This window comes from Emydura macquarii, unplaced genomic scaffold, assembly GCF_026122565.2.
Source record: "Emydura macquarii macquarii isolate MOO-44397 ecotype Brisbane River unplaced genomic scaffold, CSIRO-AGI_Emac_v2 contig_2897, whole genome shotgun sequence".
NCBI classification, from domain to species: Eukaryota; Metazoa; Chordata; order Testudines; family Chelidae; genus Emydura; species Emydura macquarii.
The window spans coordinates 29413222-29440578 of NW_027133034.1; positions in this window are offsets into that span (position 1 = coordinate 29413222).

Here is a 27357-nt window from a genome sequence, read left to right on the forward strand (position 1 = left end):
TGTCATCTGCCCTTCAAAAATGGCATTGTAATTAGCTGAAAAATTTGGGACTGCAATGCAGTCCTGTAGGTGCTGATCAGTTAGCACACTGCTATGTTTGTCCTTGACTATTCAGTCATTAACAAAGATCTGAATCTGTATGTAGGTCCAGACAGGATGTACATGATGTAAATTAGGAGGGTCTTAACTCCCTCTCATTCTATGATTGTTGTCCACCTGCAGGCACAACACTATACTCCTTCATGACCTCCATGTTACTAAACCCCTCCAGCCTAAGAGCTTCATCTTCACCTGTCTTTAGGCTCCATGGCCACTGATGACACCATGCATGAAATCTCAGGATTTAGAGCTGAAGTATAACTTTCCAGTCAGTGAGCAGATGTGGACTTTAATATCTGCCATGGCCCTCTCCTGGTAAGTGGAATATTCAGAAATTGTCATCTGTCAGCTGGGTTGGATATGTGCAAATGTAAGTTCCTTTGAGGCTTCAGAGGTCTAAGGCATATGGTGATAAACATAACTATAATTTCTTCAGAGTGGAGAAAACTCTCTGCTGCTTTAAAGTTTGGACCAAAATTCAAAAGTTATTTCTGCTCATTTCAAAGTCTTGAAGATCAGCAAAATTGTAAGCAAGGAAAGAATTTTGATAAGATTCTGCCCTTATGTATCAATGAATCATTTGGAAGAATTACACAACAGCCCATTTAGTTTTCTATAATCCCAATATTTCATGACAAAATATTCATGAAGTTGCTTTTAAAAAAAATGGCTGCAGCCATATAATATTATTCATCTGAAAGAAATTACTCATGGTTGAGAAACATTACATTTGATCACTATGTTTCAAGGTCTATCTATAAATACTATCAATTTACTTTCAGCGCCACTTTTTTAAAAATAGGAAGCCTGACCTCATAGCGCAAACACACAATTTTGTGTTTATACTTGTATGTTCTGTTAGCAAGATACTGAGCATAAATAGATGTTGTAGTACAAAGTAAGAACCTAAGACATGAGGTCTAGTATAACAGGCCAGGTATAAGGCCTGTTAAAGTAATAGTCAAACCCTGCTATAATAAAGCAAAGTTAGCAAAAGTCAGGCTGTGAATCTGCTTGCAGGTTCACAGAAACTGGCAAGAATAGAGTTGGTATTGCAAAAAACACATATTCCTAAACAAGTGATAGGCATTGAACACACAAGCACATTCCAGAAAGATGGTACCAGAACATCCTAAGACCAGGAATGGTACAAAATCATTCCTCAAAGATAACAAGGGTTTACTGACCCCTCAGGATGACAATAAAATGGATAGAGATGTCTTGATAACATGATGGATAGAGAGATTTTGACCGAACCATCCAGTACAAAGTAAAGTGTGGTAACTTACCACATCAGAGAGTGGCAACTATAACAGAGAGCAATATGCAACTTGTTTGTATCAGTGTATAAAAGAGGGTCTCAAAGGGAGAATCTTTGTCTGGCCAAATGAGGAACAGAAAGTCCCGCCGTTTACTGATCCAGTCCATTGTCATGGGCATACATGTATTAAGTGTACTTGTAGCACGTATAGGGTGCTTTTTGCTGTGCTTCATCAGCAATAAACCTGGCCTGGTTCCTTCGTAACTGAAACGGATCTCTGGTCTTATTGGGTAATCCAATCGTGGTTTGCTCTACCAGCTATTTGTGCAAAGCTGGGACAGGATACACTCTGGAGAACACATATGCAGCCAACAACTGACAACAGGTGCATCTATTTGCATGTGCAATTAGGGTAACTGCAAATGAAGGGATATAAGTGCATGTGTATTTTTGTGCAAGAACCTTAGGCTTCATCTACCTCCTGAAAATATGATTCAAAGCATGAGAGCCCTTATATATCATTTGATTACCTCCTGATGGTTTTAAATGGAGTCTCTGATTATGTTACCTAAGGTCATAAGTGTTCTTAGTTACATCAGCAGTAAACTAAGAAAAAATTGAAACCTCTGTTTTATATCTTTAAAAAAGCATAGATTTCTATTTTTAGAAGCCAGGAACACTCCATCACCATTCTTTGCTGAAGCCAGAATTGCAAAATGGTAATCTTTCATACAATATGATCTGATGCTTCTTCCAGAAAGCTGAGAGCTTTAACAACAAGTTCACACTGTATGGGCTCATTAATTTTCATGACATTTGCTACATTTAAAAAAAAAAAAAAAAAGTTCAGAACACAAGGCAGATGTGTGGACTATGTATAATGGAATTAAAAGGAGCTGAAGTTCTCTTAACTAGAGTTTGTTGTTCTAAGTACAAAAATGGCCTCATTCCAAGTTCATTTTTGTACTTTCTAGAGGACTTTCTGGCCCTGCTAAAAGTCCTTTGCTGAGGGCTTTACATATTTCCTAAAATAATTTTCATTCGCTCTATGCATTTTATTTCTATCCTTGTTAATACTAACCATTATGCCAACTAACACTTAAGGTCTGATTAGCCATTCATTTACATCAATGTTACCTTATTGAAATTAAAGATATACTGGCATATAGCTGGTGTAAGTGAGTGGCGAATCAGGTCCTTAGTTTGCAAAAAGTGTTTTAAATGGCAAAGGACACTGATAAGTCTGTTAACTGTTTTAACCACAGAATGTAATTATCTGGATTTTGGGTGTATCTGGATAGTTTGTCACAATTAAACTTGAAGACAGAACTTTATTACTGGATTCTAATTTGTTGGGTTATGTCAGCCCATTAAAAGCCATCAATAACTCTCTTCTCCCTCCATCCTGCCTCTGCAGAACTGAGCTAATTTCTCTGCAGGCCAAAACACTTGGGACCCACTTCTGCCACTGTGAAGGAAACTCTGATTATTATTTCAAACTGACATAATAGCTGAACATAGCAATATATTTCCAGAACTGTATTATTCCATTCAAAGACTGGAGAGCTTCCAGAATAAGTTGAAGGAAGTGCAGTATCACACCAGTGAACAGCATTGTACTGACCACACAGGATTTGTCTGTGTATAATTTAAAACTCATTTGTTTAGCTGCCAAAGCTTTTGAGAACCTAGAAAAATCTCACTGGAGCTAGATTATTTAACTTGAAAATAGCTGAAATTTTCACAGAAGTCAAATGGAAAGAATTTCGATAGAAGAAATTCACAAAATCTTGTACAAGTGATTGGAGGAAATTCTTTCAGTCACAGCACAGAATTTGAAAGTGGCCTGCAGATCTTAGCCCCAGTCCAAGCATAGAAGAGATACCTAAGGTGATTGTTCTGAAGCTACCGTGCTTTTAAGAGACTAGAATTCTGCACCATGCCAGGAAAAACAAGTATGATATCCAAGAAAGACTTTTGTCATTTACCCACACATCATTGTAGAAAACAATTGACAACCAATAGAATTCAAAGGTGGGTTTGTGGCTTATAAAGATAAAGCAATGTTCATAATATTGTTCACCTGATACATATACTAATTCCTCATTGAAACTTTTTTTTAAAACCACAATGTAGAAGGCTGAATTTTTTTTTCTTTCCCTTCCCATCAACTGGAGTCAGGTGGTTGTGCAAGCATCCACCATCTTCATCTGAGGTGGCATAAGGTCCACTTGCTTTCCATCTTCTTTGATGCAATCCATCCATCACTTATTCAGTGTCTTTTTCCTGCCATCTTCTCCTGCCATAATATCAGCATCTGGTCCCCTTCATTCATTCTCGGCACATGTCAGAGTCAGCAAAGTCATGCTTCCTGGATTTTGTCAGCCAAACCACAGATTTGGATTCCCATCCTAATACTTTCATTTCTAAATCTGTCTCTTTGTGTAACTCTTCTTATTAATCATAGAGTCGTAGAAGATCAGGGTTGGAAGGGACCTCTAGAAGTCATCTAGTTCAACCCCCTGATCAAAGCAGGACCAACCCCAACTAAATCATCCCAGCCAGGGCCTTGTCAAGCTGCAATTTAAAAACCTCTAAGGATGGAGACTGCACCACCTCCCTAGGTAACTATCCTAGTGAAAAAGATTTTCCTAATATCCAACCTAAACCTCCCCCACTGCAACTTGAGACTATTGCTTCTAGTTCTCTCATCTACTACCACTGAGAATGGCCTACTTGCATTCTCCTTGGAACCCCCTTTCAGATAGTTAAAGACTGTCATCAAATCCCCCCTCATTCTTCTCTTCTGCAGACTAAATAAGCGTAGTTCCCTCAGCTTCTCCTCATAAGTCATGTGCTCCAGCCCCCTAATCATTTTTGTTGCCATCCTCTGGATTCTCTCTAATTTGTCCACATCCTTTCTGTAGTGGGAGGCCCAAAACTGGACACAATACTCCAAATGTGGCCTCACCAGTTCCAAATAGAGGGGAATAATCACTTCCCTCGATCTGCTGGCAATGCTCCTACTAATGCAGCCCAATATACCATTAGCCTTCTTGGCAATAAGAGCACACTGTTCACTCATATCCAGCTTCTTGTCCTGTAACCCCCGGGTCCTTTTCTGCAGAACTGCTTCCTGGCCAGTTGGTCCCCAGTCTGTAGCAGTGCATGGGATTCTTCCATTCTAATTGTCCTTGTTGAATCTAATCAGATTTTTTTTGGCCCAATCCTCCAATTTGTCTAAGTCACTTGGTATTCTATCCCTACCCTCCAGTGTATCTACCACTCCCCCAGCTTAGTGTCATCTGCAAACTTGCTGAGGAGACAATCCACCCCATCCTCCAGGTCATTAATGAAGATGTTGAACAGAACTGGCCCCAGCACCGACCTGTGGGGCACTCTGCTTGTTACTGGCTACCAGCTAGACATTGAGCCGCTGATCGCTACCTGTTGAGCCCGATGATCTAGCCATCTTTCTATTCATCTTATAGTCCATTCATCCAACCCAGACTTCTTTAACTTGCTGATAAGAATAATTGTGAGAGACCGTATCAAAAACTTTGCTAAAATCAAGGGGTATCACCACTTTCCCCACATCCGTGGAGCCAGTTATCTCATCATAGAAGGCAATCAGGTTGGTTAGGCCCTTGGTGAATCCATGCTGACTGTTCCTGATCACCTTCCTCTCCTTCAAGTGCTTCAAAATGGATTCCTTGAGGACCTGCTCCATGATTTTTCCAGGGACTGAGGTGCAATTCCTGACTGTATGTAATTCCACAGATCCTCCTTCTCCCTTTTTTGAAGATGGGCACTATATTTGCCTTTTTCCAATCATCCGGGACCTCCCCCAATCGCCATGAGTTTTCAAAGATAATGGACAATGGCTCTGCAATCACATCAGCCAACTCCCTCAGCATCCTCGGATGCATTGCATCCCACCCCATGGACTTGTGCATGTCCAGCCTTCCCAAATAGTCCTTTCACCACTGAGGGCTGCACACTTCTTCCCCATTCAGTGCTGCCCAGTGCAGTGGTCTGGCAGCTGTCTTTGTCTGTGAAGGGAGAGGCAAAAGAAGCATTGAGTACTTCAACTTTTTCCACATCATCTGTCACTAGGTTGCCTCCCCCATTCTGTAAGGGGCCAACACTTTCCCTGACCTTCTTCATGTTCCTAACATACCTGTAGAAACCCTTCTTGTTACCCTTCATGTCCCTTGCTAGCTGCAACTCCAACTGTGCTTTGGCCTTCCCGACGTCACTCCTCAAGCAGTGTTTTTATACTCCTCCCTAGCCATCTGTCCAAGCTTCCATTTCTTTTAAGCTTCCTTTTTGTGTTTAAGCTCACCGAAGACTTCTTTGTTAAGCCAAGCTGGTCACCTGCCATATTTGCTATTCTTTCTGCACATCAGGATGGTTTGTTCCTGCACCCTCAATAAGGTTTCTTTAAAATACAGCCAGCTGTTTTGGACTCTTTTCCCCCTCATATTAGCCTCCCAGGGTATCCTGCCCATCAGCTCTCTGAGGAATCAGTCTGCTTTTCTGAAGTCAAGGGTCCTTATTCTGTTGTTCTCCTTTCTTCCTTTTGCCAGGATCCTGAACTCTACCATCTCAGGGTTACTGCTGCCCAGAGTACCACCCACTTCTACTTCCTCTACCAATTCTTCCTGTTTTGTGAGCAGCAGGTCAAGAGGAGTACAGCCCCTAGTAGGTTCCTCCAGTACTTGCACCAGGAAGTTGTCCACAACACTCTCCAAAATCTTCCTGGATTGTCTGTGCTTTCCTGTATTGCTCTCTCAGCAGATCTCAGGGTGATTGAAGTCACAAGACAACATCTTATCTCAAACACCTATAGGCATTGAACCTGCAGTCTCTTTATTGCCCGTTCTCCTGTACGTACAGCATTGCAGGGCACACGAGAGTTCTATACAGTTGAGCTTTTAGTATCAGTGGTATACACTTGTTACATACAATCCCTGAGATGTTATTCCACACTTTTTCAGCATTCCCCAATATGGACTGTACCTCACATTCAAGCTTGCCATCTTCTTTAATCCAGCCACCAAAGTACTTGAACTGCTCAGTCTGGTTTAGTCTCATTCCATTAATCTCTAGATCCAGTTTCCTGTGGTATTTCTATTGATCCACATTACCTCAGTCTTAGTCATGCTCATTTTCATCCTGTGCTAGGTAGCTGGTCATACCACTGGTTTATTATTTCCTCTAGGTCTTCTTCTGATGATGCCCTTATTGCTATATCTGAATATAGCGGCTTCTCATGCTGACATAGCCCCATCAAGATGATAAACAGCAGTGGACTTAGGGCTGACCTCTGTTCCAGTCTAACTTTCACCTCAAAAGGGACATGTTGTTCCAAACATGTTTGGAACACTGTGTTAGGTAATCTACGGATATGGCATTCACCATAATTATTAAATCCTCAGACACCAAATTTCCTCGGCACTGGTAAGTGTCCTTTTGTCTACTTCATCTTATGCCTTTTCTAGGTCTATAAAAGCCCAGAAGCTCTCCTTTTGGTACTCTAGCCAACTCTTTATCCCTTGAGGAATTACAAACCTGGCATGTGTGGTCTCCCTCATCCTTTCCTAAAGCCAAACTGTTCTTGTTCAAGGAGGGGTTCCACCACTCTTCTAATCCTAGGATGCAGGATACATTCCAGAATCTTCATCCCAATAGCTTTATTCCTCAGTAGTTTCCACATTCATCGATGCTTCCCTTATTATGTATTGGGACCAAGTTAGACTTGCATCAGTCCTAGGGAATTCCTCGTCTTGCCATATGGCTTTAAACCAGTGGTTCTCAACCTGCCTGTTGTGGTTGCCCGGTCTGGCCAATGTCCCTCAACACCTGCTCTCAGGCAGTCAGGGCAACCCTCTATCACAGTATCTTGATAGTCCATAACTCAACTCCACTGAGGTTTCCTCACTAACATCATATCCATCTGGCTTTTGTTTCCACCAATGATATACACAACAAAATGACTCACCCTCTTCTGGAACTATGATTCAGCTATCCATTGTTTAGCAATTCACATCCAGTAGTGCTTTCCTTTCCTCATTCATGGAGTCTAGTCTGCATTTTCCCTAACACATTTCATACCCCCTTCTATTTTTGCATGTGTATGGATTCAGATCACCCAGCACCACCACCAGCTGTTGAAGGGTTGCTGTGTCCACTAGCATCTGCAGATTTTGATGGAAACTCTCTTCCATCACATCCTTGCTGATATCACAAACATGATGAACGTTGTAACTTGAACTCATACAGCCATCAGTCTATCACTTACTCTAACTTCAAACACCATCTTCCTCAGCTGTCCTCTCCCTGCCACCCGAACTCCATTATGCCCCCTTTTGTCACCTGCATAGAAGAGTTTATAATCTAAACTCATCTCCTTTTCTGTGTTTCCCATCCATCATCTTTCCTGTATACAGAACACTGTCTCCTTACCATCACATCAGCTACTTCCATACTTTTACCCATGAAACTGGATACATTCATTTTTGCTACTTTTAGGATATGTGGGTTCTCTGGCTGTGCAGATCACTGCTTTAAGTCTGATTGTTTGCTCTGGTCAGTGGTCCTCTACGGGGCAGTTCAGACACTGGCTACCAGAAATCCTCTTGGCCTGGTACTTCCAGGCTTGAGGTGGGCAAACTTCTGACATTGGGAGGGCATTTCAGTCCCTAGCAGAGAATCATACAGGCTAGTCTCACCTCACCTTATAACCAATGTCAACTACAGCCCTTTATTAACTTGCCACAAGAAGAAGAAACTGACAGTCACTTTGCGCCAATAAGAACTATAGTGTATCAGTTGGCATCCCTGACCAAGTGAAAGGGTCTTTCTCCAGTTAGACTTAGTACATGCCCACTCTGCCCACCTTGTTGCTGGACCATCAACAGGCAATGCTGGTGCCCCCATTGCCCAACACCAGATTTCTTTTAACCCATGGGCCATGGGTTGAGATGAGATTTTTCCTTCTCCTGGGTAGGCTGCCCTCCTAGGCTTAAGGGTTCCCACCTGCCCTGAGCTAATGGTTATTTTAAAGGCACCATATACTCACCTTTCACACCCCCACTTTTAATGAAAACACCTCTGACATGCGAAGGCAACTGATGGGGAGTTTCACTGTCAAAGGCTATCATAGATGCCAGTATTTTACAGATGGGCAGAGCTCATCCTCAAAGGGCCATAACGACCCTTTTGGGAAGTTGAATTCTTTTCAACTCTAAACTGAAGCAATTCTGCAATGATGGCATTAAAAGTTCATGCTTCTAGAGATATTTTTAAAAGTGACTTTGTAAAGAGTATCAAAGATATGTTCAGTAGAAGAATGTTTGTAGTAATACCAGGGCCCAGGTGGTGACTCTCTTTCCCTCCTCCCCACATAGGGCCTCCAGGAAAAGTGGCAGAGAGGAGCAGGCCTGTGACTCTAGCCAATAGTAATAGATGCACCCAAAACAGGGACTTCTGGACACAGGAAATGTTGTACAGTTTGGACAGGACTTTGTGCCCTGTGCTGATTGGCTGTTTGCTCCTATCCTGCCCCTTCTCCTTCACACTCTCTTCACCTCAGCTTTGCTCCACACTGGTCCCTCTTACTCTCTTCTCCCTTGCCCTGTCCATCTCAATTGCCTTTCCTTTTCTCCCCTCTTCTTTCAATTTAGCTGATCCCCCCTTAACTAAACCCAATCTCCTACACCCCCAAAAAGAATTCTGGAGTGAACATGCCATTTCCTGCCATCACATTGTTCACTTGGCTTGTGTGCTATTCCGCTTCCTGCATTGTGTCTGTTTTGCCTATTTAGATTGTAATCTCATGGGTGCAGGGACCACCTGCTACTCTGTACAGTACTAAGCACAGTAGAGCCCCATTCTGAGTTGGCCCTTAAGCACTGCCAAAATAAAAATGGAGACTAGAAAACATTAAAAGTAAAATTAAAATGAACTTCAGAATAGCTGATGGGTACAATTATTTTTTGTTATACAAGGTGTCGCAGAAGAGAGCTCTTTAAGAGAATATTAAGAAATTGAAGGAAAAAAAAAAGAGGACTGAATGACTGAGAAGACCATCAGTAATAGGTGGATTGTGGTGCTTTTTTACCACTAGGTTGTGACCCAAGTGGGATTCAGATTAGCAAAGTCATGGCCCTCTGAAGTGTCTCCAGTGGCCCATTATATAGGAGTTTGTGGTCTTAAGCCACGTCCATAAAGAAAAAACAAAAAAACTCAAAATGCACTAAACATATACCCACCACAACTAGCACATTGTCTCAGCAGAGAGACCGAGGTTTGAATGACTATGAAATCTGAACAGTATTCTCTCCATAAGTGATACCTTTAGCCTGGTCTATACTATGAATTTACTGGCAAAGCTTGCCTTTTGTCAGCAGAACCTTGAATGCATCCACTCTCACTTTTAAATCCTGCTGCCAAAATCTTCAATTTTAGCTGGCAAAATTAAGTGACATACGCACTCAACTGGCTTCTTTTATTTTTTTTTACTGGCACAATGCCTGTATGGATGCAGAAGTACATATGATGGTACAATCAGTCATCCAGCACCAAGCCTACAATTCAACTGTCTCCACAGCACTGACCAGGGTTTTTTAAAACTCTGCTTCCCAGGGTTACAGTGACTGGAGGCACCTCCCCCCCCCCCCAATGAAAAATTAATCCTCAGCCAATTTTGGAAATGCCTCCTTTCCTGCTCGCCCACCTTTGCAAATACATCTTTATAGGCACAGCTTCACCTTTCCCTCATGCTGCAGCCTGCTCTCGGAAATGGGTTCTAGATTTCCTCAACCTGTTGGGGGGTGAGGAGGAGAAATGTGTGCAAAGGTACAGCTACAGGAATTCCTTCAAGAATAAAATGTGTATACCAGGAAATTGCAAAGGGCATAGAGGCACAGGGACAAGGGACAAGCAGGGACTAGGGCTAGTGTCAGGGAAAGGAGCTGTAGAAGGCTCACTAAAAAGATATGCCCCTATTATGAGCTGCTCAGTACCATACTGAGCCAGAAGCCAATCACCTTCCCACTAACAAATAGTGGACGTTGTGAACTGCACTGAAGGGCACCCTGGAACTGGTGATCAAGAAAGATACCACTGAGGACATTGATATGGATGATGCCAATACCAAGAGCCAGGTACTCCTTGAGACCCAGTTGGATCCACTGGAAGAGGACTAATAAGTGTAATTTAATAGGACTGGCCCACAAATGCAGGCCATTTTGTTTACTTTCTCTAGGCCCTTGAATCATCACTCTTTTCTCCCCACCCCTTATCCATGGTGGCCATCAATGTGTGGAGAGAAAGGAATTCTGTTTTGAACTAGCTGATTTATTTTAAAATCCATGAAGTAACATTAGTAGGCAATAATCCAAGATAGCCCTAAAAAAACAGGAACACACATTTTGCAGCACAGAAACAAAATATGCAAAGTACTGTTGTTGAACAGTGTACCCAGTGAGTAGGCACTTTCAATACATAGTCTTACAGAATACAATTTCTTTGAACCAATAAAATGCAGCATCAAAGTAACAAAATAAAAGCACTTGCATTGCAAAAGCACTTCTTAGCTACCGTGAAACCAATGAGAGCTTTTTCAGTACATAATTTTACAGAACATGCTTGCTTCAAATAAAATGCAATACGATGGCGGTTAATGAAATAACCTAAAATGATTTTTAGACAAACACTACCTGAACTGAATTCAGGAAAGAGGGAGAAACTGTGTGTTAAATTCCTGACATATGTTAACTGGTGGGTGCTGGAACTCCTCACTGCTTGTGAAGGCCATTGATCTTCTTCAAGCGCAGGAGGAAGTATTATCTTATCTGCTAATTCTGCCGTCCTCCTCATCCCTGGACAAGGCAAGCACCAGCGCAGAGCCCTCAATCCTGCTGGATGACTTTAGGGCTCACCACAAGCTCCTTAAGAGGGGGGCTTCCAACTTGAGCCTCGAGATGGATTCATCAGACACCCTCTTTGACGTACTGATATCAGCGGTGCTGGCCAGGGCCTCTCTGCCCATACATGAAGGGGTGGTCCAAGGTGGTTAGAGCCTTGTGGCAGACACCTCCTTTGCTGTCACCAACATCTAAAAGGGTCAAAAAGAAATACTATGCCCCGGCCAAGGGGTTCGAGTACCTCTTCAACCACCCATCCCTGGGATCCCTTGTGGTGCGGTGGCCAATGAAAGGCATAGGCAGGGCCAGCCAAGTTCCACCACAATGAATAAAAACTCTAAAAAGGTGGACTAGTTTGGCCAAAAAATGTATTCAACAGGCAGCCTTCAGTTTAGAATTGCCTATCAGCAGGCTCTGCTGGGCAAGTATAATTTCAGTCTCTGGAATGCACTGTTGAGGTTAGCGAGGCACTGCCACAGGAACACTCCCAGGATTTACCACCATCTGGGAGGAGGGCAAGACAATGGCTAGAACAGCACTACAGGCAGCACTGGATGCAGCGGATTTGGCAGCAAGATCCATTGACTCAGCTGTGTCCATGTGCAGGTGCTCGTGGCTGCAAACCTCTGGATTGTCCCAGGAAGTGCAGCAGTCCCTCCAAGACCTTCCCTTTGATGGCTCTGTGCTCTTCTCAGACAAATGCTAGACTCCATGGATTGAAAGATTCAAGGGTCATCTTGGGCTCGTTGGGTCTTTACGCACCTCAGGCCATGAGGACACCAGGGAATACAAATTTATCCCTACCTGGACAACAGGCTGATAAAAGGAAAGTCCCAGGACCAGATACACCACAGCATACATCTTGTCAGGTCCCCTGTCATCATTTGGGCCTATTAGTAAACCACCAGAAGTCAGTTTTCTTACCGGTTCAGTGGATAGAGTTAATAGGTGCAGTCCTCAACTCCACTCAAGCCAGAGCCTTCCTGCTGGAATCTCGTTTCCAAACCATGTCCAGCCTCATCAGGGATATCTGTGCTTGTCCCCTTACAATGGCCGGTACTTGCCTGCAGCTGCTAGGCCACATAGCAGAATGCACACATGTGGTATGGCACGCCCGCCTATGACTCAGACCATTGCAATCATGGCTGACCTCGGTGTACTCCCCAAGGAGACACAAGTTGAACTGAATGGTTATGCTGCCCCCGCATGTACTATCATCTCTCAGATGGTGGACCGACTCACTATCGATGATGCAGGGCATGCCCTTCAAAGGCCTAGTTCCCTCGATTACCCTGGTGTCCGAAGTTTTGGACCTGGGATGGGGCACTCATATCAGCTTCAACCTCAGCACCCAAGGAACCTGGACTCAAGCAGACCACATTATGCATAAAAATGTCAAGGAGCACAAAGCAATACGCCTAGCCTGCTGGGTATTCCTCCCCTTGTTCAGGGCAGAGTAGTCCAAGTTCTGACAGACAACACCAGCACAATGTTTTAGATCAATAAGCAGGGAGGGGCTCACTCATCAGACCTTTGTCGAAAAGCTATGCACCTGTGGGACCTTGCCATCCAGAACAACTTCCACATCATGTTGTCCCACCTACCAGGGGCCAAGAACGCCATGGTGGATTGGCTCAGCAGATCCTTTTTGCCTTGCCACAAGTGGTCGCTCCATCCCTGGGTTGCCAGTATGATCTTCCGGAGGTGGGGGACTCCCCAAGTGGACCTCTTCGCGTCTAGTCTGACCAAGAAATGCAGCCTGTTTTGCTCACTTCACGGGGTGGACAAAGGATCACTTTCCAATGCTTTTATCCTCTTGTAGGCATGGGCACTCATGTACGCCTTCCCACCGACACCTCTGATCCACAGTGTTGTACTAAAGATAAAGAGGGACAAGGCAGAAATAATCATAGTAGCTCCCATGTGGCCAAGACAACAGTGGTTCAACACACAGCTGGAATTTTCCACTACCCCCCCTCTCTCCTCGGTGGAGTTATCACATTGACCAAACCTGCTGTCACAGAATTACAGCCAACTTCTACACTCAGACCTGGGTTCCCTACACCTGACAGCGTGGAGGCTGAATGGTTGAACACAGAAGAATTGGCATGTTCATCTCAAGTCCAGCAGGTCCTGATGAGCAGCAGAAAAACCCTCTACAAGAACATCTTATCTGGCCAAATGGAAAAAATTTTCCTGCTGGACATTAAACCACGGAATCCAACCTCTCCAGGCCTCGATACAGTCAATTCTGGATTACTTATTACATCTTAAATGGCAAGGCCTAGAGGTTGCATCGATAAAGATCCACCTGGCAGCCATTTCAGCCTTTCACCCTCCGATCCAAGGGAGGTCAGTGTTTCCCCATTACATGATGGCCAAATTTCTTAAAGTTCTAGAAAGGTTTTACCCTCAGGTCTAGGACCAACTACCTCCCTGGAACATGAACTTAGTTCTGTCATTGCTTATGGGATCCCCCCCGCTTCAAATCTCTGGTGACTTGCCTCTTATTGCTTCTCTCCTGGAAAGTGGCCTTCCTGGTAGCAATTACTTCAATATGTAGAGTTTCTCAGTTAAGAGTGCTCACCTCAGGACAGCCGTACATGGTTTTCTAGAAAGATAAAGTCCATCTGCAGCACATCCGGCCTTCCTGCCCAAAGTAGTATCACATTTTTACAACAATCAAGACATATTCATGGCGATGTTCTACCCAAAACCACACAATTTCAGTGAGGAACTAGCATACCCTCAATGTTCGGTGGGCATTGGCCTCCTATATTGAAAGGATGAAACCCTTCCGTAGGACCACACAAAACTCTTTGTTGTAGTGACAGAAAGGATGAAGGGGCAACCTATTTCCTCTCAAAGGTTCTCCTCATGGATACCTTGCTGCATTAGGCTTTGTTACAAGCAGGCAAACTTACGTCCAACAGAGATTGTCACAGCCCATTCCACCAGAGCACAAGCCTCGGCAGCAGCCTTCCTGGTACAGGTACCAATACAAGACATTTGTAAGGCTGCTACCTGGTCCTCAGTCCATATCTTTATGTGTCCCATTATGCCATCATTCAGCAGGCTCAGGAGGATGCCAGTTTTGGGAGAGCAGTGCTACAGATGGCACATTCATTAACTCCAAGCCCTCCTCCAATGGGACTGCTGGTGAGTCAGCTGGTGAGTCACCTAGAATGAAATTGATATGAGCAAGCACTCGAAGAAGAAAAGATGGTTACTTACCTTCATAACTGTTGTTCTTTGAGATGTGTTGCTCATATCCATTCCATGACCTGCCCTTCATCCCCGCAATCGGAGTTGACGGCAAGAAGGAAATGAGAAGGTGTACGGCTGGCAGCACCTCATATACTATGGCATAATCACGGGGCTCCAGAGGGTGCCAGAGTTGGCCCTATAGATACTGCTAAGGGAAAAAAATTCCAGTAACCATGCATATGGGTGCGCACACAACTAGAATGAATGGACATGAGCAACACATCTCGAAGAACAACAGTTACAAAGGTAAGTAACCATCTTTTTCTAATGTAGACAAGGCTTTCATCGGAGTTGAAATACATTGGCCAAGCAGCATAAGGAAGTTACATGGCTAGTAGACCTGTTCTCCTGACAGAGAACTTCATTCTCCAAGATTCCCAATCTGTCAATCTGTCACCTTTCACCAGCATTAGAATTGATTGCCAAAAATTAAAAGAAACATAAAAAGATAAAAGAGAAAATGTTAGATTATTGATAAATTTCCTTCTTTTTTTACTCTTGGTTTGTAATAGTCTGTGAAAATGCAGGTGAATCTTACTACCTAGTGAATCCTAGCTATTCATAGGCTTGCATTGCGTAGATGTAATTATTAAAAGCCAACCAAATCATCCAGTTACTTCATGCCTAAAGCAAGTTTTTAAAGAGATCTTCATCTGCATACATATCCTTCTGCAGGATGGAATTTCAAACTGGTAAGAAGATTGTTTCAGTAAAGTCTAGTGTTAAAAGGAGAAGGAATATACTGGCATTTAGGGTTTGGAACTGGGGTCAGGGAGGAAAATTTAACAAAAGGAATGTCAGCCACCTTTGCATTCATAGACTAACCATAATCCAATATGCCAATATCATTTTAATTGCAATGGAGTGGTTAATCTTTTGTACATTTGAATTCAGTTATGCAAACTGAACAATGAGTTTCAAAAGGTCAACAGAAGCAGTGATGTCTTGTAATTCAGACTTTTGGATGTAATCCAGATACATTACTTCATTACATGATAAATAAAATATTAGCATACCGCATAGACTTGTGGTAGCTTTGTGTGTTTTCTATTTCTTGTCTAATGACTTACATTTATCTTGCTCATCTATTTTGGTTTTTTTCTTCCATCATCAAAAACAGTACACCAAGAAAGTAGATAATAAAGAAAGGCCCATTCAGTACTTTCTAGATAAACTGAGTTTTCACGAGCGGAGGCCTAAACAGAAAAGGTCAAATTTAAAAGCAGCTCTACAGTCTTTCATTCCTATCAGCTCTTCTCTACTAAATAAGAAAAGGACAACGAAAACAAAGAATTTAGCAATGCTCAGATAGTAACCCATTACTCTACGTTGACTGATGTTGTCTTAATGATAATCATAGATGCAATGCTCCATATAGTAGTAAGAAAAGAAAAAAGAGAAGAGGTGGAAAATAGGAGGAGATTGGAGCAGATGGAAAGATTGTGTGAGAGAAAGACTGAAGAGAGTCTGCTAAGCCAGTGACCATGACCCAAACTGAGGCATTTCAGACTACTAGGAAGTGACCCAGGGAAAACATAATTTGGGGTAGGTCAGTAACTGGGCTGGATTCTCTAATAAACCTCTAGGGCAGTGTTTCTTAACCTGGGGGTTTAGAGGGGTCGCAAGTGCAGAGCTGGTATTGGGGGTGGCAAGAAAGGCAATTGCCTGGAGCCACAGGGGCGCCATGAAACTAAGTTACATGCCTCAGCCCCGTGGGGGTGGGACTCAGGCTTCAGGGGTACAGTAGTTTGGAAAGGTTAATAACCACTGCTCTAGGGCCTTGGGTTAGGATCTGGTGGAGTGAGTTGGCCTGGGTCCCCCAAACTTGCTCCCCCATGCTCGTTTATAGTGAATGAACTCTGGGGGAGCAATCAGAGCATCGGGGTGATTGAGGCTGCAGCCAGGGTCCCCTCTGGGATGACTAGACTGACAGAATGACTAGAATGACAGAAACTCTAAGGCCGTAAGTTGACCATTAGGTCAGCTGGTCATCAGTCCTTCCTGTTACAAACATATAAGGAGGCCTGAAAGGTTTATTTCTAAAAAGCAAAAAATAGAAAAAGAGGGATTTTGAGTTTTATTTGATAATATCAGGAAGAATCAGCCTGTCTTGTCTTCTCTGTTTCTGCTGGAGAACTTTATGGAGGACCGGAACACTAGGACCTTTCTCAGTCATTAATTGAAGGTGCATGACTGTTATTTTTTAATAAATTCTCTCCTCTCAGCTGTGTGTCAGGTGTTTCAGTTAAATAATATAAATGAAAAACCAAATTTTTAAACTTTCAGGCACCAAAAAATGCCTTCCTCTCTCAATTACTTAGATTTTACCTCCTCAGTAAATGTAATGCTATAATTTTTCCAGTCACCCCTCGCTTCAAGTAGTCCAGGAAAAAAGCAAGTAGACAAGACCTGAATTTCTAATGGGGTGAGGGAGGGAAAACCCAAGCCTCTACTTCCAGACCTTCTTTATACTTCATAATTAAGTAAAAATGGCACAGACTCTTTTTTTGTCTTTAAAATATATATTTTTTGCTAAAATGTTATACAGAAAAATACTCAAACAATAATGATATATGTGTGCATATATTGTATATTTCCTTTTTACTGGATCTATTGTGGGTGCCACAAGAATGTTTGTTCTATGTATATAAACATAAGACTACACAGTTACTCTTGGTGTTAATGTTGGCCTTATTGTTACCCTTGTCTGGCACCTATTGTCTAGTTATAGAGGAATTCCTGCATTGTTCTGCAATATGAGACGACATGTATTCAGGGTATTAAACCTGAGGGCTTGTCTATAGAGGGACACTCAGGAAAATTAATCTGAATTAACCAAAATTGTAAATTTACTATATTAAATTTATGTGCATTTTAACATGACTTTGAGTTAAACCACATGAAACCACTGTCTGGCTACACTCATTCAGAATTAAAGTGGTCTGAATTCAGTTTAGTTTCTACTTAATCATGGAGACAAGCCAGTCCTGCAGAACTTACTTAGAGAAATCTTCCACTGAAGTTTTACATAGTAAAACTATGAAGTCTAGTAAGGGCTTGTCTACACTCGCGTTTATGCGAGTCAGGGTTTGAAAAAAACATCTGGCTGAGCATCACAAGTTTTGCCAGTATAAGTGTGAATCTAGACAGCGCTATGACAGTGGGAAAGCTCTTCCAACTGACATCGCTACTGCTGCTCATTTAGGTGGTTTATTATGTCAGCGGGAGAGCTCTTTCCCACTGACATAATGCGGCTACACTTGCACTTATGCCAGCAAAATTTATGTCACTCAGCGGGGTGTTTTTTTCATACCACTGAGCAACAAAAGTTTTGCTGGCATAAGCACGAGTGTAGACAAGCCCTTAGTGTTACATAGTAAGGTCTGTAGAAAGAGATACTTAAGTTTTTGGATAACTGGCGTCAGCTTTGGAAATCAGATTTCCTTTATCTCTTTCTTTCTGAAGTTTTGATCCAAAGCCCAGTCAAGTGAATGGGTGTCTTTCCATTGACTTCAGTGGGCTTTGGATCAGGCCCTCATCCCATTTTTTCCTCCTTCCCTCCTTTGGCTGTGTTCTATCCTTACTATAGGCACAGGTCCAGGCAATATATGGCCTAATCTTTTTATTTACTAGTAATGACCATGAGTTTATCAAATCTGTAACCCAAGGATAAAGAAACCTTAGACAGAGTAGGAAGGCAGAAATGTAACATAGAAAATTAGTTTTAATCCAAAAGCTAATAAAGCTCCTGGCCCACTTGAGTATACAACAAACTTTCACAAGATACTTAAAGATCAGCTATTCCCCATATGACAGTATGCAAAGCTTTTAATTTTGTGATTGAACAACAATAAGGTAAAAGAATATTAAGTTGGCAATTATTTCAGTATTTTAAAATGCAGGAAAGGACTCTTGAGACTACCAATTTTACAGACCAATTTTACCATTCAGTGCAGGCTAAAAACAGTCATCAAAACAACAGCATAATGCCAGATATCCTACTTCCCAAGGTGATCCAGGCAGGCTTTACAATATACAGCTATCTGTCAGATGTTTTCTATAGTCTCTTATCTACCCTTGAAAGCTCAGACCCAGAAGGCCTGCCAGAAGTTATCTTGAGGATGGACATAGAAAAAGCAGTCAACATGATGAAACAGAGTGTTCTGTTTGCAGTGCTGGGAAAATTTCATTTAGGCAGCCCTTTTGTTAGATGGGTTATCATAATCCCTGGCAACAGCCTTTTCCAATGGTATAGTGGCATTTTGTCACCTTATTGTTTTTCTTGTTTCTATACCCTTTAACTAGAACTCAGCCCAAGACAGAATCTGTAGAAGGGTGGGATTTATTTTGTCAGGAATCCTGATTCCAGCTTGCCAAATTTTAAAGCTGTAATATCATTTTTGACATGATAGGTTGAAAAATTAACATTCACAAGATTGAGTCTAGTGCCACTGAAATCTCAAAATGAAAGGTAAATACTCAGTGTACTGTACCCTATGAAGAGAACAACTTGCATATCAAATATCATGGTGTTAAATTTTGACTGATATGATTCTATTCTCCAATTTAAATTACACACACAGCAAGCACTGAGGAGACAGATGAAATGATCTGCCTAGATGGAATCATGTTCCATTGTTCATAATGGGGCAAAACTGAAGATGATATAATAAATGTTCTACCCAGTTCCTTAATGTTATTTCAACCCCTTAATAGTTTATGTTATCACATATAATTGAGAGGCTAACTTATCTGAAATAACTCAGTTAAAAATATCAAAACTAACTGAACTATAGAAAGAGGAGGTGCAACTTCAACTAAATTTAAATTTAACTACTGGGCATTCAGCTGGAGAGTAAGCCTTTTTGGCTACTCAGATATTCCCAGTTGTTTTTCATCTTAATCTACAAAATACCATCCTCTGCATCTAACTGATGTATTATAGCCATGCAAAAACTTGGTATTAATACATTGTTCTGGTTGAGAAATCAAACATACATAAGTCAGAAAATACAATGTGACAGGGCCAGACCTGATGGCTACAGGAGAGTAGTGGAGGGTATCTATATTAGCTGTAGGATCAACAAATCCTTGTTCCCTGGGTGATTCAGCTGGCGTTCCTCCAGGGCAATTAGGCCAATTAGGCCAGCTGAGGCCAATCAGGGAGCTGGCCCCAGCAGTTAAAAGCCTCCCGGCCAGGCAGCTAGGGGCAGTTGAAAGGGAGTTAGGAAGAGGAGTGGCTTGGTGTAGTGCAATTGCTTGTTACTACCAGAACCCAAAGGTACCGGAGGCAAGGTGGCACCCGTCCAGGCATGGCCAGGGATCCTAGGCGTAGAGACTTGCGGGAGGAGCACTTCCCCCTGCCCATGTTCCAGGAAGTGGACCACGAGTAGTGGGGTCCAGGACAGGTGACCTAGGGAAGGCAGTAGCTCGTGGACTAAGCAGTTGAGGCTACTCCTCACAGGGTCCATGGGTTGAGGCCTGGGGCAAAGGGTGGGACCAGGCACCCCCTGCTCCCACCCAGTCATATTGCCACATATCAGAAGAGTGCACAGGACCCACAGAAGTGCAGAACAGGCTGCCCTTGGCACAACAGAAATAAGGTTGACAGCAGTGCCACCACTATCCTCTCAGTTTTTAGATAATTTCCACCTAAGACTATCCCCTATTTGAGATAGCCTAAAGATGGAGATGATCCTGCATTTCAAATGGACCACAGATGTAGACATCCCAGTGGTCTAAACCAAAATCACCTTGAATTGATTTTAACAAAACAATGGAAAAGCTTCAACATTTCCAGCAAAAGACAACTATTAAGAAGGTCATAATTTTAAAATGACTGAATTGATTTTTCTCGTGGGGGGAGGTTTGGCTTGGGTGGATGACCTTAACTCTGAGTCTCTTGTCTTGGAGACATCTGTATAATAACAATACCTGACATTTAATTATTAGAGCTACTGGAAACCATTTCTGATGAACAAGCAATTCTGATATTTCCTCAAAAAATGGTTCTGAATTGCAATGAAAAGTCTAAATTTCCCATCAAATGAAACTTTCAAAAAAATTTAGTTTCAAGGTAATCAAAATGTTTTGCTTTGATTTTTCACTTTTTACATTTATTTTTAGTTTATTTTTATATTGCTATGTTATTTTATAAAATAATATAGCAATAAAACAATATAATGGGAAAAGGGAAACATTCCATTCAAGGAGGTTGAAATAGGAGGTTTCAACCTTATCAAAATACTGTTTCAATTTCCTTTTTTCTTTCTAAATAAAATGTAATCAAAATTGACACTTTACTGTGGAATGTTCCTTTGGAAAATTTTCCACCAGCTCTAAAAATAGTACTAAGCACTTGTATGGCAACTTTCATATGATTATCTCAAAATATTTTTCAAATATTAATCACTTAATTCATCATTACAGTTTTGCATTGATTAGGCTGCCAATGAGCTGTATCTAGTTGGTATGATATACACTAACTCTCCTTTTACAGTAGTGTAATCCATTGATTTCTTTAGTGGCATTACACTTGATTTCCATCAGGATATGGGAATTATAGCCATGTATTAAGAATTAGTTAAACTAATCTGAAATAAATCTAGTTTAAATAGAAATAAGAGCATCCATGCAGGGATTTGTACCAGTTAAACTACATTGTTTTAAAGTAATACCTTTAGTTAAACTAGCAGTATTTTTTTTTTATGTGGACAGGAAGAGAATGAGACCTGCTGCTTCCCCCCCCCCCCCCTTTTTTTATTAATCTATTCAGTGGAAAAATGATATTGAACATGAACAGCCAACCTCAGAAAATATGTAATGTCTATCAATTTTGATTCTTCAGTGCTTATACAAAAATTTTGATTAGCAGTTTAGTATGGTTTACAGTTCTTAGATTATACTTTAAGGTTTAAATTTGATTGTTCCACATTCTCTGCATTCCTAGTGGAATTATAAAGAACCTCCCACAGGATCCTCTTCCTCAAATCTTGAAGTCCTGTGTCACTGTAATTATCTTTCTAACCAAGGATGAATCTAACCAAGACTTCATTCAGATGCCCCTCTTTAATTTAATTAGTCTGAAGTCTTAAAAATACAGTTATTTTTTTTAAATATTTGGTTGTCCTCCATAGATTGTGAGAGAGGTTATTTCCCCCCACCCCATTCCTTTAAGGGAATAAATGGTTGACCGTTGTGACAAAAGTCCATTTCTGACATCAAATAGTAGTTAGTAGAACTCATTTTTAAACATGTTAATTTTTAGGCCCAAATTTTCAAAAGTGCAAGTGCAATTTTATTACACTTAATTTTGGCACATGCCGATATGTGATGTGTGTGTGCAAACTGAGGTTGCATACATACTGTTATTTTTTATCAGGCTGTAGGATGTTTTACACTAACCCTTGTGCCAGTTATAATGCAGCCCATCATCAGTATTTGTAGCTACTTTCTGTAGTTCCATTAAGATGACTCATGGCCTTTGCACTAGGGAATGAAAGACATTTATCTTTTTTCTGTTTAAATTGCAAATAGGAATGCTAGTTTTATGAACTGCGGAGCTGTTTTTCTCAAAGGGTTTCACCTCTATTTTTGTTCAAGTGTGGGGAAAAAATGGTTGTATGTATTTTTCAAAATGCTGAAATTACAAACTTTTTAATACTGAGAAGATGAAATGGCAAATGTCACTAGCTTATTCATAGAATTGACAATGACATAAAATATGAGCCAGTTAGAACAGTTGAAGAGATCTCTAACTGCAGTTCATTTTTAACAATCCCCCCCCACCCCCATACTATGGAATTAATGTTCAGTGAATCTTCTATCTTAGGCACTTATATGTCCCCCCCCTTACCAAAGTATTTGAATCCCTCACCATTTTTAATGTAGTTATCCTCAGAATACTCCTGAAAGGAAGTACTATTAGCCCCCTTTCATAGATTGGGAATTGAGACACAGAAAGGCTAGATCACATAGGAAGTCTTTAGCAGAGCAGGTTATTGAACCGCAGGTCTCCCAAATCCTACTCTAGGGACCTAACCACTGGACCACCCTTCCTCAAGATGTAAGCACGAACACTTACACCTTGTGAGATAGCAGAGATAATTCTAAAGATACTACCTGAAAAAATGGAGTAAAGTATGTTTTTGCTGGACTATTTACTTGACTTTTAGCCTTTCCTTGACTTTTATAGTACTTTAGAAAGACTCATCATGTAAACCTTTGTCTTTTAACTAGTGCAAGGTACTCAGATGGGGGGGGGGGGGAACAAGTACCACAATAAACTTACAAACAGTACAGCTAAATGAATAATTTAGGCTTGATCCTGCAATATGCTCCGTATAGGTGCAAGGGTTCTCTAGTATACCTTAAAGGCTGAAGAACCAGAAAGAAAATAAAAAGAACCCAAATTGTTTTTTCATTTTTTTTAAGATCCAGATTTTTAAGTCAATCATGATTTTTTTTTTGGATCCTGACTCACGCTATTTGAATGTTTTGTGTTGGCAATACTGCAGATCCTCAGCTATAAAAGAGTAAAATTCACCTACTGCGTAGAAATATTGAGGGATGAGGAGCTGTTCAAAACAGAACAATCAACCAGGGAGCAAAGGGATTGGTCCATTGAGCAAAAAATCCTACTCTTGTCTGTAATCTAGTCAAGAGGAAAATGATACCATTGCAAAACCTTTTCCACTCACTTCAAGGTCCCTTATTTTTAAACTATTTTCTTTTCCATAAAACAGTACTACAGTTTGAAGCTGCACTGTAGTATGGCAATCCAAAAAACACAATTAGCAAACAATGTTGTTTAAAAATAATAGGAAAAAACACCCCTCTGAATCTTAGCAGGTCTCTTCATTCTTATTTGTGTTAATATGTCAGTGTCTTTTGATGCATCAGTTTGTGACCTAGTCCTAGAATAGGTGGTGCTTCCATCCTGTTTCTAACACAATACACATACTTTGCCCCCATCCTGGGATTTCCTTTGTTGTAAATAATCTTTCTGCCAGAGCCTGCTCCTGAGCTTGGCTTTTCCTATGGTAGTTGCCTGTAGAACCTCCACCATTCCTAATTCCGTCTTTCCAGAATGAGGCTTAATGACTTTTATATTCTGGGTTGAAGTTAGTAGGATCCATGTAATCTGGTTACAAATATGAATGCACAGAAGAGTTCTGGATCTTCATGCAGGATCTAGAACCTGACACTTTATTACAAACTATTGTTAATAAGGCAAATTGTTTATAAGTCATCGCCAATTTTGTTTCATACATTGAACTTCTTTGTCATTTTTAAATTCCAAAAAGTGTCCCATATTTTGTGAAATTGTTTGTTAGCATATTTCTTAGTTTGCTTCTTCCATAAAGGGACAATGTAACCTTAATACAATGGTGGATGAGTCAACGAATCATAATCATAACCTTCCTTTTAGGAAGCCTTCCTCATAAATTCAGTATGGTCAAACTGTTTCTGCAAATTATTTTGTGGCAGTAGACCCCTGTGACTGCATGGAGGCCCATTCACTTTAGTGTGGCTCTGCATGGGTTCAGGAATCTTCTCATGCAGAGCAAATTGTAGGACTTGAGCCTTAATCAGTCATAGGGTATGTCTGCACTTTGAGCTGAGGATGTAATTTCCATTTTGAGAAGACACCCCTTTTTCCCTAGTAAAGATGCACCCTAAAGCTGAATTTGGCCTAGTCAATTTAACCTAGGAAGTCATCTAATTTTAATCTTACTGTTGAGTGAGAAGTGTTGTGGTAGCCATGTTGATCCCAGGATAGGAGAGCTCATATTTCAGATCTTTGTGGTATAAAGAGCTAAGCTTTAGCAGAAAATGTAAAATTACCACACAGAGGCTGAGGGCTTGTCTGCACAGGACCACTCAGGAAAATTAATCTGGATTAATTAAAGGTGTGAATTTAAAGTGGATTAGTTAAACTACATTAAATCCCTGAGTGGACAGTTGTATTCAGAATTTAAGTGGCCTTAATTTGGTTTACCTTAATTCATAAGTGAATTGTAATTCTATAATGTAATTCTGAATAAGGACTGATCTATACTGAGAAAAATCCTCACCCCCTGAGAGAAGTAAAATATGCCAACCTAACTCCCGGTATAAACAGTATTAGGTCTACAGAAGAATTCTTCCGTTCATCTAGCTACCATTTCTTGGGGAGATGGATTAACTACAGCAACGAGAGAACCCCTCCTGTCACTAGTGAATGTCTACGCTGAAGTGCTACCACAGCACAGCTGCGGCAAGTATTCTAAGTGCAAACATACCCTAAACATGTCCACAGAGGGGTTTAATGTGTATTAACTAATCCACTTTAAAAATTGATTTGGATTAACTTTCCAGAGTATCCCTGTATAAACAAGCCAGATGGTAGATTACAGTAGCATCAATATTGTATTTACTACATAAGTTATTTCTTGTTAGTTAAATGAATAAGTAATAAAAAAAAACCCTGCTTCAGTCATCCGTGAAATACTATGCCTTGGAGTCAAATGTTCTACCACTTTCATAGATCTGCTACTGAAGACTGTGTTACGTAGTTGCTGAGCAAGGTGGCTTGACTTTACTGCCATACCTACAGCTTGTAGAATCAGGAGCTAAACATTATGATGCGCACACTTGAAAAAGTTCTTCCCCCTGCAAGATCAAGCTACTTTAAGTATCTCTGAAGGATTGAGCCTTTATGCTGGTTTGACAGCAGACCATGGAACAGATTATTCAGTTTTGAAGGAACCTGGAGACTTTTGCAGCAAGCGAAAGTTCTGCCGAATTTGAAACAAAAGAAAGTGGAGATGTAGAAGTCTTTGTACCTGATGTTTCTACAGATAAGTGTAAAAAGCAAAGATCAGATATGTCCAGTAAACGTCTATTGTTTTTGAGCCCCATTCTTCCTATGTTTGTTTACAAGAATTTAAGAGAACCAAAGATTATGTAAATATGGTAAAAGTACAGCCTTAATTATCCTGTCACCACTATATTGTTTTTCTAATCTGAGTTCTGAACTGTACATCATTTTAGCCCATAGTAGGTATGATTATTTTTATTTCCTTGTCTCATTATCTTACCCTTCTGTATGCTGAACTGCATGAGCTACTTTTTCATCCTTTCTGCCCAATCTGTTCAAATCATTTTTAAATGGTTGGTTCTCTTCTTTATCTACTGGCCCATCCCAATTTGGTATTATCAGCAGTTAGCTACAGCTGAAATTATACACTCCCCTTAATATCACGTATATCCACAAAGAAAACTACAGCAAAATTGTAATAAAAAGAGAAAAGAAAAAATGAAATTCAGTTATGTCTGAAATGTATTTTATATGTCCTAGATACAACATAGTTAATTAAAAAGCTGTTAAGGGGGCACTTTGTTGTATCTAATTTAAAAAGACATCTGGTACATTTCAGCCCCTATTTGATTTTTTTTCTCCTCTTCCTTTTATTGCTTTCTGTCACAACCTTTAACATATCTTTAGTGTAGCTACAATGTATTAATGTCCTTGCTTGGCTGGTTTTAAAGAAAAAGCATGTTTTACTGGAGAAGCAGATACTATAGCCATGGAATAACACTGGGGAAATCTGATTAAGTAGGTTTCTTTAATTGACATTAAAGAAGTTCAACTCTTGAAAAAATATAATGGTCATGATTGTCCCCTCTCTATAATCAATGCACAGAGAGGAACCCCCATACACAGATCTTTCCTCTGTACATGGAAGAGTGAAGGTCAGCCACCATCTCACCACTGTTCCTCTCTTACTCCAGATCCCATGGCAGGTGCTTTTTTGGACTGTGCTGTGGAAGGAGGTGGAGACTGGGGAGGCTAAGGGCAGAAGTAGGCAGTCTGAAGACAAGTCCAGGGAGATAAACGTTATCTACCTCTTGCCCCATAGCACAGAGGCAAGAGATAATTCACGAAAATAGTATCTTTTCTGTTGGGGTGCAACTATGTCCAGGCAGAGTCTCTGGTAATGGAACTACAGTGGAGCATTTGCTGAAGGTCAGAGAAACTGTAGAGGCAGAGAGCCTCTGGATGGATGTCCCTGCCTTCCACAAACCCTGGGATGGGAGTGTCAGGTTTGGGAGTGGGTTCTGTGGCCTATTCTGCAGCAGGTTACCCTCCTCAATGAAGTTTTCTGCCCCATAATTCCTGCCCACAGGACAAGTTATTGCACAGTAGGGGGATGGTCCAGGCTGTGCATTTTAAAACTGGTTAGTGTACATGACACTTGTTAAAATGTTGAGCACAGGGTAATATCCAATCAAAACCATTTTCTTAAACACAAGAAAACAACAATTCAGGTCAAACACTGCAAATCTCCTCTTGTAGTCTTCTCTTTAAACAAAGCTTTGCACATGAAGAATAAAACTTTTCCTTAAGCATCTACCTTATTTTGCCTTTTAAAAGTTCGTTCTTGTTTTTTTTAAAAAAAAAGGAAAATGTCACAAAATAGTAAAAAATGAACCCTCCCTCTTTTAACTCTTAATTTTTTACAGTAATAAGTAATCATTGATAAAAATGCTGTTTACCAAACTTTTTCCCAGATGTACATTTTTTGCTGAATTTTACATCTCTGCAAACTGGAGTTTATTATGGAAATACTGTCAATCATTAGCTATAATTTGATGCTACACATGTGACCATATAATGCAATACAAGTTAAATAGATATGGTTCTAATAAATCTCCCCTCTTTGTTCATCATCACACTCCCATCCACATCCATCTGCCAGGGAGGCAACCCAGTCCACTGCTCCCACAAATGTGTTTTCTTCCACTCTGCCCCTT